The 13,634-nt window shown below is 33.3% G+C and overlaps 1 long non-coding RNA gene across 1 annotated transcript; it reads right to left on the reverse strand.

Annotated features, from left to right (window-relative positions):
- Positions 1-636: 636 nt before the first annotated feature.
- On the reverse strand, positions 637-13,009 carry LOC108374521 (uncharacterized). Its single transcript, XR_001849056.1, has 2 exons — positions 12,893-13,009; positions 637-863 (listed from the first exon to the last, which is right to left on the reverse strand). It is a non-coding gene; the product is annotated as an uncharacterized LOC108374521 (long non-coding RNA).
- Between the last annotated feature and the right edge of the window lie 625 nt (positions 13,010-13,634).

A 13,634-nucleotide genomic window follows, 5' to 3' on the forward strand; every position in this document is an offset into this window, starting at 1 on the left:
ATTCAAAAGAGTTATAAAAAGCCTGTGAAACTTACCATAAAAACTGCTTTCCCCTTTAATGGACGAGCTTCAATTGTGCGCAAGCGAACAGTAGCCGATTTAAGCTCCGGTGTGTGTGTGTGTGTGTGTAGATATGTAAGTATGTATGTATATGTGGTTATGGCGACAGTAGACAAAGTGACTGACGGCACTAGTACTTTGTTGCTTGTTGCTGTTGTGCGAGCTGCTATTTTTTATAGCAATTTTTTCTCTCTCACTGCTGCGTTATTTTTTTTAGTTGCTGACGCTGGCGGCGTATTTTTTGACTGCATGCAAATTTACTTACATTTATATATTTGATTGCATAGACATTATTTGCGTGCTTTAATTTTTGCTGCTGGTTGCTATACGAATGTTAAATGTACGCCTATGTATGTAGTTGTTTTCTGGCAAAATGCTTCGCTGTTTTCATTGTTGAATGCAGTTGTTGTTTGTCATTAAATGGCAGCAAGAGTTGGTGTTTGTTTACTTTTTTAGTTTTTATGCCTTGATATTTGTTCGTCGTTTGACTTTAGTTGAATTTTTACTGCTTATACTGTATGCATGTATGTATTTATATTTGTTTGCTTTGCATATTTTTAGGCGCTGTTTTTCTTATTTTGTTTACTTTAAATGGCGCATTGCATGCAGTGCAGCCACGCTTATAACTTACGTTTTATTTCGTGTTGTTTGTTGTTGTTTTTTTTTATGTCTGCTACAATGTCTCACCGCATTTTTAAGCTAAAATAACGGAATTTTCATGCATGCATTTCTTTAGCGATTATTTAAAAATAAGAATTTTCCGTACAATATTTGTATTTCCGCAATGTTTTTTGTCAACAAAACTGTAAAATAAAAAGAAGAGAGAGCAATTTTATTTGCGTTCTTATATTAAATTTATCATAAAAAATAACGAAATGAAATATTTCGGTTATATTAGTACTTTTTCTGTTGAGAAAATCATTTGCACCATGTAGTTCAATTGATAATTCATATAAGCAAAACTCGTTCATTTTTATTACCCAAGAGAAAATTTATACGTGTTCCATATCAGCAACAGGAGCATAGAAATCACCAGCTAAACCTAAATCGCTTAAATTGCCTAAATAAGTAAGAGGTGCGCCTAAAAATGTGCAACATTGGATTGCAATATGACACCAGCAACCGGATTCTAAAATTTGCTATCGCTTATTTCGATTGCCAAAGATCTTCAAAAGAATAGCAGGCGCCCCTAACAACACCCAATATCTAGTTACATGAACCCCCATACTGCCAGATTTGGCTGTTTGCACATTCAATATGTTACTCTTCCGTGTTGTATACTTTTAGGCCCCACTGCTTTTCGTTTGGAGAATTTTAGCGATACAAATTTTGCGTACTTCGTATCAGGGAACGAGAACAAAAGGTATGATACAAACTAAATGTCGTTCCGGAATTTTTGTTCCCAAGAATGCTCCAAAACCAAAACCAAAATGAGAACAAGAACAGTTGAGAACGTTCTCAATGGGAGTTATATTAGAGCAAAACCCTGTGGAACGTTCCCAAAGAGTACAAAATGCGAACAATACTTTCAGGAACATTTCTAAGAGAACAAAATGCGACCAAAAGACTCTAGAACGTTATGGCAAAGAAACTAAATGGGAAGAAGAGTCTAAGGAGAGAGAGCAAAACGAGAACAAATCTTATCTGAACTATTCGCGAAGAACGGAAGCGAGAACAAAAAAAAGAACTGAAAGATAATTATGCGATAAGGTGAACGAAAGACTTATGACACGAACCTTTCTTGCACTGAAAATTAAAACTTGTTCCATAAAAGAACAGTTTACCCTAATGATACGCGATCTGGAAGTTGATAGATCCAGATTTCCTCTATCTTAGAATTAACAATCATGGTTCTCTCTGAAACGATTTTTCATCTCAACACGCAGACTTCCCTCTCATTCTTAACGTTTAGTTCTCAAAACTTTTGTTCTGGTTTTGTTCTCTAGCAGAACGTTCCCGAGGAGTTTGTTCTTATTTCATCTTTCTTGAAAACGTTTTCGATACTTTTACATTCTGTTCTTTTTGAGAACGTTTGTTCTTCACGTCACTCAATCACTGGACCCGATGGCGTATTAACAAGCCATAAACGGCATTCACAGAGAGTCCTTTATCCCCTTAAAAGTCTTTCATCCTATGAATAACTTCAATAAATAAATGTCTGACATGGGAATATTAGTTCCACGACATCAGCCACCTTTTCATCTGTCCATTTAAATCCACTCAGCTAAGAGCATTCTTTCTTTGGTTCGTCCTCGTCGAAAACGTACCTTTCCTGCGCCTACCGTTGGTTCAGCGTAACGACAACGATTGGTGGACTAACCGATTTAGGTAGGGCTTAGTAGTGTCCCTAAAACAATACCAACAACAAAACCAGCACTTTTCATAAGTAAGTTGGAGTGAGGAGGTTGTCTTTTTCGGCGCGCAATCTTGCACGCAACCATTTTTGGGGGTCTTCAATGCGGAACACATATCAGCAAAGGCTTTTGAAAAATAAGTAATTTTTAAGTAAAAAACACAACCAACTTCAATTCTCATATACAAATTTAGGGCAATTAGTATGTGACCAACTTTGAGATACCACCTTTCCAAAAAAAAAATTCGAAATCGGTTCAAAATTATGCGGTAACATACATAAAAAATAAATATTCCGACGAATTGATAACCTCATCCCATTTTGAAGTCGGTTAATAAAGCTACCTTGTACATAACCCACCGCTCCTTGCAACATTCGGCCAGAGGAGCTAGCGGCTATAGTAGTAGAATTAAGCACTTATAAGTAATATATACGGTATTTTACTGAAAGGTTCAGTGGACCTACTCTGATATTAGATTGCTATTACCGCTTCGAGGCTAGTAATATATTTTAAACTGTCAAAATTTTTATTTTTTTGAATGTGAGTTAGGCTACTCTGGCACTCAAGGCCTCATTTAAGGCTATATCTTTCAAGTGAAACGAGTTCATTCACTCCAAACTGTTAAGTTTTATTTTATAATAATTTATTTTATCAGGGATATTCATTTAACGTTACAAACTGCCGATAAACGTGTTAAAGTTATGAATTTGTTATCACGTTATGTACATAAATACCCCTATTATTGTTTAACAAGTAGACACATTTTTTTTGCTTCGATATCAAACTGGTATTGGCCCACAAATGGTCTAATGTTCATTAGAAAGGTTATTTTTCAGCAACAGCAACATTTTATCCAAAGGAGAGGATCGCATTCCTTACAAATATTAAAAAAATTTAACAGTAAAAGCAAGTCCTAGGTGAGCATTATAATATATTGAGAAATAAAAGCATAAAAAAATTGTACCACTATTACCTAGTATTTCCATTAGAATTTATTGCTATATTCCTTAACTTTGAAATTATCAATACAAACTATTTTATAAAGAAGAAATATTTGGCTCTTTCGCTTCTGACTTTGATTCGCCTAAAAACTGGTTAACAAATTTTCCTGCTTTCGCGGCCAAATACAGTTTTGTAAACGCACAAAATCGAGTGAAAAATGAAAAGAATACGCGAAAGAAGTGAAGAGACGAGAAAATAATCAAAACAAGAATGTGGCTCTAAACGAGTTTTTATGGCATGTATGTATGTGGTGGCTATTGTTTGCGCTTAGCTGTGCTGTTGCAAGCGACCAACACCGCAACAGCAACAATGCAAGCCAAGTTAGTTGCAATTCAGGCATTCGTTGGCTGATTGGAAGCTGTGTGCAACCAACCGCGAAACTGGTTTTTCCTCAAAGCAAATGTTTCAAAGGTTGAGTGAAAGAAAAAATATACAATACATAAATACATAGTAAGGAAGAGAAAAAATGTGGCAAATGTGGCAATTCTTGTTGAGGCTGAAAAGTAGTAGATGAAGACAATAAAAAATGAAAAATCAAAATGTTTGAAAAGAAGAAATACATGCACACGCACACGCACACAAAAAAAAAAACACGAATGCATACTCGTACAAACCGCACATTCACGCTTTTGATGCACTTGCAGCTGAACTGCCACAGAGCTGCGCTTATACGCTTCAGCTTTGAGTAGGTACACTGTTTGTGTTTATTTGCGCTGGTTTTATCGCTTATTTGCTCTTTGTTTCTTTTTGTTTTTGCATTTTTATTGTTAAGCAAACATACGCTGCGGCATACACCCACAAGTGTACACATGAAGTAACTTAAAAGGCACTGCTATATTTTGTTTTGAGTTTTGCTGGTATTCTGCACTTTATTATGCCTTATTTTATTCGCTGCTCTCTATTTTTTTCATTTATGTTTAAAATTCTCGCGAATTCTTCGTCTTTTTCCTGCTTTGAGACCGGTTTGGCAAGGAAGCTTGCGCATCCTAAACAAATACACTGTAGATGCCAAGCAGCCACCAGTTAGTCAGTCAGGCAGTCCGCCGACGACGATTAAATAAATGCTTTTGGCAGTCAAGCAGGCTGAATGTCAAGGCTCGGCCTCCACTTGGTGTTTGTTATATGGGCTTTAAGGTTATAATTGATGAGTTATTTTGTTTGTTGCGATGACGAAAATTCGAAAAAACGTATGAATTTGCTGTACCATTATCATTAAAAATAACTTAAATATATTTTGGGATATCGCGTGTATCTATTGAAAAGTGGTCTCTAGACGTTTTTATCTCACAACAAGTAGATCCTGAAAGTTTCCGCTTCACTAAATACTATGGATTTCTGTGCGATTGAATGCTGGCGTGGCGATTGTTTGCTCGCAGTGTTATGTACAGATTTTTTCTTGAAAAGTCTATGTACATATGTATATACAAGTACATACATACATACATCAAATGCAATGATATGCCATCAATTTTTATAAGTTAACCATTTTAATTTAAACTATTTCTATTCAACTAGCTACTATTTTGACTTATTGCTTTCCATTAAAGAAATATTTAGATAGAAAAAGTACATCCCCATTGCCTATGATGGTGCATTGACCCTTGATTCGCGTCTTCATTACTTATCTGCTAAACTGGTTTGTTCTTATTTGCAATGGGACTTTGTACGTTCTTAACGCCTACAATAGAAAGAAGTGGGCGATGGTAAATGTGGCATTTATGTTGGCACTCAAGGAGTGCATATGTATGAAGATTTTTACATCTGCTGCATACCTATACATAACGCACATGTAAACACATACATAAATACACTCCTTGTCATTTGAATAGACAACGCTTTTGACGCTTTTGTTTGTTTAATATTCATTAATTTTTTATAAAACTATAGCATTTGTATTATATGCTAAAAACCATTTAAATCCTATATTCAAATTTTATACAAATTAAGCGAATAATTTTTTTAGAAAAATTTAAGTACAATAAAGTGCAAGTTTGAAACGTCTACAAAATACCGTTGATTTTTGACAATTATTTTGTTGACGATGTTTTGCATTTTCTTCCATACAAAGTATGCTCCAAGGCGAATTTATATAAGGTGGTGTTGTTTTATCAGCTGTGTGTAGCGTTTGATTGTCAAAATTTTGAATTTCGTTAGTGAGTGAGTGAAAACGTGAGAGTGTTTGCATTTTCTGTCGCCCTTTTTCATTCGGGGAAGAATAGCTGAAATTTGGCAATGGCCCGCTAAAAGTAAAAACAAAATACGAGTAATTGTTGTATTTGTTCAATGGATACCACCTTATATGTATTCGCCTTGGTATGCTCCATGATAAAAACATAGCAAGGTAGAACCGTTCTCTCAATTTGGCGGCCATGCTTTTTTTTTAAGTTTGCCAACATTTTAAAATCATATAAAAGTGAAAACAAAAAGTTGAAATTGTTCGAAATTGTTGTTGCTTGAGATTGAAAATGAATTTGTGTGTGTGAGTTTGTGAGTAAATTTAAAAATTAAATTGTTTGGAAACGTCAAGAATTTTAAAAGTGACTCTCAGCGGTTCTACCTTACTATATTTTTATCATGGTATGCTCTACAAAATTTTTAAGCTGCCTTTACACTGGTCGATTTTCTAGTCGATTTTTGTCGTTCGTAAAATTTAAATATTTTGGCTAGTCGATTTACCAGTCGAAATAAATTGACCCATGTAAAGGCAGCTTTATATAGCTTTCTATAGGCAGAGAATTTCGGGGAGAAAATAGAAGTAGACTTATCTATTGAGCTTAAAACAGTCCGTAACTTTTTGAAGACTGATGCCAACTTGCGGTTGAGATTGATTTTTTGAAATGTTATTCTGTTAAGATATCCACTTAGAGTGAATTTTAAGTTGCAAACGAAGTTCAAAAACCCTTTAAATTTGTATGTCATTTGAAGACGAGACTGCACTTCAAGTAAATATTTTAGACAGAATAACAATTTAATTTTAATTATTTGTTTATAAAAATATAGTATATTCTGTAGCGAAAACCACATAAATCCAAGTTTCAATCTTTGTGGAACATTTAAAAAAATTAAAAAACTGTCGAGCTTTTAAATTCGATTCTTAAGAAATATTTTGAGTATTTATGCTATTTTGAAACCCATTTGAAGTTTTTATAAAGTTTGAAACTCTGATTTATATGGTTTTGGCTAAAGCTTGAACTATTTTTTTTTTATAGAAATTACTAAAAAATATTTAAATTGAAAAACGTAATGAATATTAAAGAAAATAGTCTATGTGAATGGTTGTGTAAGCCACTGCATGTACATATGTCGTTTCTACTGGCCGAGTAACTTAAGAACTTTGTCTGCCCTAGGCTCTTAGTATCTAGTATGCTCTGAGTTTAGCCACTTAGTAATTTGACCTATGGAAGACAATCAGATAAAATATGATCACCTCGATCTTCTGAAAAATATAGAATTTTCATCGTTTTCATTGGAGAATTTCGATGATGATATTGAGGTTCAGAAACATGACGAGCAACAATTTTTATTAAAAGTTTGGTACTATGTATCCCTTCTTGTTCTTTCATATAAATTTCATATGCCTGTTCACTGAGAAAATTCTTTTAGATTAAGAAAACTTCCTTATACTCGTAATTTTTTCGGTCAAGCAGGACCTATTCGTTGAAACACCCATATCCAATCGTATTCAGAAATTGTCGTTAATGATATTTTTCCTTCCTCGTTACGCTTTAAGAAGCATGACTTTTTTAATCATTTAATAACTTTCCGCCATCGCCACAAGCGTACTTACATACATACATACATATGCAGACATTGAAATCGTATTTAGTTAATCAAAATAGGATAGGTTAAATGGTTATTATGCCACCTTTTCCTTGTAGTGCTAGCAGGAAGGCGTACTAAACTTTGACTTGTCCTGGCAAAGATACACCCCACGAATGTGTTCTAGATTTAGAGCATTAGCAATAACAACAACTACTAAATTTGTATTAAACCTAACTAGCAAGCATTTTTTTTTATTTTCGAATCTTAATATAGATAATTTTTTTTTATATATAAATACAGACATAAGTAGTACATGAGTACTCTTGTTTACTATTTTTACCATTAATGTTTTATTATTGTGATTAATCTAAATGTTTGGTTTGATGATTATTTGAAGGCGGAAGTTAACTCTCATTAGCCTACATACAATACAATATATACCAAAAAGTTTCTTAATCAGTAAAATGGTAATGGCCTAATTCATAAAAAATATTTCGGTATTGTCCTTTCGCTACGATACTTTGTGCTATCAAAATATTCTATCTCAAAATATTCTAATTACTAGTTACTAAAAAAAAAATATTTTTTTTAATACTTAAATAAAGTAAACCTTAATTTCTTATATTATTGCATTGCCTACTTTAAGGCGCTTTACAGCTAGCTTTTCACGAAGCACTTTCACAGAGCAAAAAAAAAAAGAAACATATCCTTGCATTTTAGCATAAGTCAGGAACCTGTGGTGGCATAATCCTTGCTGTTAACTGCAAATTCACCACTTTACTAGCAGATTCAGCAATCGTATTTACTTGACGCTGTGCTGCACACATACACATACACATGCACATACGAGCAGATGTATGCCAATATGTATGTATATATTTACATTAATGAATAGCTATTATGTGCTGGAGTTTTTCTCAAGCTATTTAGTATATGATTTCTTTCATACACTCTCAAAATAAAGGGCTGAGCGAGGAGCGGAGCTGGTCGAGGTTAACTGCTCGTATTACAAATGAGCAGAAAATTGATGACTAACATAAGCGCATGCATACGCGCAGAAGTACGTCAATAGTCGGTGTTGAAGAATATTTGTAATTTATGCCAATTATGGATTGCATTAACAGGATGTATGAATGTAACATAGCTGATCTGGTTTGTGTCGAGCAGAGATTCGATTTCGGTTTTTACTTTTTTTTTGAAAATCTTAATTTTTTTGTAACTTATAATTCTTTGTTTTTGTTATTATTTGGCCTAATGACAATTAAAAATATGTTCACTGAAAACGGTTTCAAGCTAAATAAAATTGAACCAAACATTTTTGCTTAATTTTAATTATTTTGTTAGTTTTAGCACATTAATTGGACTTGTCCATTATATTTCCAATATAAATATTAAATAATTATTTTTACTTAGGTTTTGCAGCGCATTTTTTTATCCACTTTCTACTATGAAATACAGTTGCAAAAGGACGTAGGGCTTATTTAGAGAGATATTTGACATTTAACTGCAGTTGCAAAAAAAGTATTTTTTCTTGTTAGAGCCTAAATGAAAGGAATATTTCCTCAAAGTTTTTCTTCTTGGCTATTCTAGCCTAGCCATTGAAAGGGTTAATATTTTTGTAAATCTTTGTTTTTTTTTTATAAATTTAGAAGTTTTCTGTATGTCAATACTAAAATTTTGTTTTTGTTTTGTAAATTTAAAGTTAGTTGAATTTAATTTTCAATCAACATCAAAAAAAGGAGGAGGTTATTAATTCGTCGGATAATTTTTTTTATGTTTGTTATCACATAACTTTGGTCCACGTTAACCGATTTCAAAGTTTATTTTTTTAAAGAGAAGGCGTTACCTCAGAGGTGGTGATCATGAAATTAACGATATTCTTGAATTTTTATATGAAAATTGAATTCGGTTTAGTTTTTTGCTTAAGAATTACTCGTTTTATAAAGTGATCTGTCATTTTTAGCTTATAATTGTATGCACTTATTTATATTAGGGCGGGTCCATTTTTGTTGACTATGCGCTTATAGCAACTTTGCCGAAGAAATCATGGATCTAAAATCAATTTGGAGTTTGCCAAATTGCGACAATAAATGTCGAAGAAAATGTGAACATTTTCACTGTTGTGCCCTCTGGTGGAAGTTTTAAAGACAAGATAAGCACAGGAATGTATTTGTGATACCAAGAACCCCTTGAAACATGTTTTTGTGCAAAATTTAAGCTTTTATTTACGATACTACAGCATACTACAAATTTACCCATCCTAATGTATATATGTTGGTACTTAAATTTTTTTGGTTTATAAATATAAAGCTGTTTTAATTGAATTTTTTTTTATAAATCTTATATTTTTTGTAAATTTTACTATTCACATTTTCAAACTTTTTCTTATTTTTAAAAACTTATTTTTTCTTTTCTTTTCTAAGTAAGTCGTTTTTTATAATAACTTTTAGTATTAAAAAAAAATTGAATTTGGTTCTACATTTTTTTTAATCTAATCTTTTGGAAATTTTTTAATTTTCATTGTGAATATTTTAAATTTTAATGTGAGTTTTATTTTCATATGGAAAATATTTTTTAACTATTATTTCATAATATTTTTTTTAATAAAATTTATTTTCCCTAAATCAAATATGAGCAAATCCTAGTGTTGCAGATGTTATGTTTGACATTTCTTTTAATTTTTTCATTCGCAAAAAAATTATATTTAAAAAAATGTTTATGATATGACGCAAATTTTAAGCTGTACTTACAAGAATAAAATTGTGGAAATTCAAATTGAAATTCATAGCGGGGTGTTTGCCCTGGAAATTCGCGTTCGGACGTTGCTTAAAATGGAAATGATTTGAAATGGTTATCAAGGTCAACAGATTTCTGCAAATTGTTATGTACGGAGCACGCATTCCACAAGAATACTTTGAAGCGCAAATGACGAAATCGGAAAAATTTATTATAAAAAGAAACCACAGGTTGGATTGACTTTAAAATAATTGGAGGTCTCTACATTTTTTGCGTTTTTGGTTGACCAATTTCCAAAAAAAAGGAGAAAATTCGAAAAATTTGATTTACCAGTGTATTTTTGGACAACCCTCTTGTACATACATATCAGCCATACCACTGATTATTCAGATATAAGGTTTGCCATTCCTGCCGAGGGGCGACCGCTATTAGAAAAAAACTTTTTAGTTAGTGTTAGTCGGAAAGTGGACTTGATTCCAGACCTTGCGGTCTCCACTTAAATATCTAAAGACCTTAACTTTTGTACTCGACTTTCTTATGCTTAATTGATAAAAGCTTCACAACAAAAATCATACGATCCTAAAACTGCTTCATTTACAGAGCTATCAATCATAAAAGATCTGCTGAAGAAATTATCAAGATGGATCAGATATAACCTTTCATAACGTAGATATAACTCCTCACTTATATAGCTAAAGTCCGGACACTTTTTGCAATGACATCTACTGAATAAAATACAGCTTGCCAATATAACTCATATCTCATATCATATCGGAAATAATAGGATAATATTTTGGATTTTAAGGTTATCTGAATAGGCATTGTCTCCAAGAAGACTTGTATAAGGTTGCCACCTTACTCGAAATTAGTTACAAATTATTTAAATCATCATAATATGGGCATAAAATGGAAGGTATTTTAAAGATCTCTAATTCAATAATATTTTTAATAGGGTTGCCACCTATTTTGAATTGCATATATATTTAATTGTTTGTTTAGAAAAAAAGGTAAAATATTACTCTTCATGGGTACCAAGAGAAGGTTCTTAAACAATGCTTTCCCTATGCACAAAATGGTATCCCTTAGGATAGTAGTGTAAGGTTGCCACTTATTTTCGATTCTACACAATTTTTGTGAAACATCGCAATATGTATATCAAATGAAAGGTATTGTTGAGGACTTTGTTCAGAAAATATTTTCGATCAGGGTTGCCACGCTTCTATGTAATGAAAATTTTTTATTTTGTTAATTTCAATCAGCATTTTTTGTATGTATTCACAGTATATATACGCTCAAGAAATATACTATTCATTCCAGCGTATTTCGGAGTGGGGTTGCCACTTAATTTTTTGAGTAAAAAACTTACTTAATAGATCTCGAAATTCATTTTTTTCAAGAATATTTTTTAAAGGTATACAAATGACCAATATTTGATATTCAAACCTTGAGAATTTCAAAAAGGATATGCACTCCGGGCGAAGCTCGGTCAACCTGGTACTGTAGATTAACTATCATAATCAGCTATAAAACCATACTTAGTACAAATTTATCTAGAACAGCTAGTGCATTGTAATTTTAAGAAAAATAATTTCTTAGTAAAGTTTTCATATTTCTAATAAAGTTCGGGATTTTCACAAGTTTAACCATTGAAGGCACAGATTTATTACTTTTTTAAAATAGTAGCTATATTATTACGCCTTGTTTGAAATTATTTTCCATAATTTAAACCAATTTGTTTAATGTTTTTGTGTCGAGTTTTTTTCAAACGAGTTTTTAATACATAAATATTTGAGAAAAGCAGAAAACCTGTTTCTCTGTTCTAACATTTTCTTTCACTTTAATCCATTCCATGCCACAATTTTCGCTTTAAAGCTCTCATAGCTCACAGCATATTAACAAGGACACGCACACGCACACGCACACGCATTCGCATTTTTCATTTGCCAAACTCGTTCATATATTTGTACGTACATATGTACTTCCGCACAGCCCCGCTCCGCTCCGATTTGGCATGCCTTTAGGTCAAGCGTTGGGTCAACAACACAACAAAAATAACAAACTACTACAAACGCACGGAAAACTTCTCCACACCAGCAGCAAGAACAACAAAAACACCAGCAATAATAACACTAACAAATACGCGTGAATTCAAGTGCGCAATACGCACTGTAGTCCATTGTTTGTAACTGGGCAGTAAACAAATATACACGCACACATTTGCTACGCGGGGTAGCATGCCTGCAGGCGTTTAGAAAATATTACAGGCGAAAAGGGGTGTACCAAGGTGGTGCATGGCGAGCGTGCGGTTGGTGGAAGGCGACACGTGGGACGTAGGACGCCTGTAGTTACCGACAGTCGAACTAATTGTGGCAAATCGATTCTTTGTTGCCGTGACCGTTTGCAGAGGTAGAAGCAAAAGAAGAAGAAGAAGAGGCAGCCACAATGCTGCACATTGCATTTATGGTAGGTAGTAAGTGAATGAAAGGAGTTTTAAATTTATTAATTTTTATGATCGTTTTTTTTTGTTACTTTTTATTATTCCATTACACTTTTGGAACGTTTTATGAACAATTTTCATGCCATTTATTTGGCCAGCACGCGTTTTCATTTACTCCGTTTTTATTATTTCATTGCTTTCCACGCTTAGCCAATAATGCACGAACAAACACTTCAAGCCTTGTTGCACGAGCGGCACGCACACATGAATGCATACATATGCATGCACATACGTCTTTAACGGACACTTGAAAACTTGTATTTTTGTATGTATGAGTAGTTATTAGTAAATATGTATGTATGTACATATGTATATGTAGATGTATGTGTGTTTATGCATATTTTATGTATGCACATACAAACATACATAGCTCGTAAGGTAAACGCTCAACTCTGCCATTTCAAATACATAGCTTAAATATTTAATAACTTTTTTTTACAAATTTTTATTTAAGCAAAAAAAATACATACTTTAAATTTACCTCACTTTATTTGAAATTGCCCATAAATGGCTATTTAGTAAATTTTTCTGATATGAAAATTTCACACACACTCGCGCGCGCCACACTATCATCAGCTATCGAACGAACTGTTTTCAAACACGGAGGAACACGTACTAAAACTTGATTTCCACCGAATCCATTGCTCGGCTGCTGCTAAAAAGAGCTACGTTGGCTGCCATTACCGCGTTGCAGTTGAGTGGCGCGCGAGTGGAGCTGCGCGTGGTGTACATACATATGTACACATGTGTATGTAGACCGTGGCGTTGGCACGCGGCATCCAGCGGCAGACATACAACCATATGTAGGTGCTGTTAATCCATTGGAATGCTGTTCAGCGGAAAAACAAATGCATACATATGTACATACAGGTACAAACTTAGCAGCAACAGCATTCATAGCAGTTACTGTTAAAACGGCCCCAAAATGTGGGAGCACTGTTGAGCATTATGCAGAGCAGCAGCAGCAAACTTGTAACCATACCGTCCAATACACCTTCACTGTAAATAATGAAATTCTGTTAACCGCATTTGTAAACATTAGCAGACTCGTGCTGTAATGCAGCCCTTACTGTCTAAGATTAACAGCGACTGTTGGCATTAACAGCTGTACGATAAAATCTAATTACATACACTTTTATCAGTTTCAGTTTTTCTATTTTTATTGTTCCCGCATATGGCACCTTACCTTCGCTTCTTTCGTTATTTCCTCTTTTACTATGATT

This window comes from Rhagoletis zephyria, unplaced genomic scaffold, assembly GCF_001687245.7.
Source record: "Rhagoletis zephyria isolate East Lansing unplaced genomic scaffold, Rhagoletis_zephyria_1.1 Rzeph_scaffold_07791, whole genome shotgun sequence".
Taxonomy (NCBI): Eukaryota; Metazoa; Arthropoda; class Insecta; order Diptera; family Tephritidae; genus Rhagoletis; species Rhagoletis zephyria.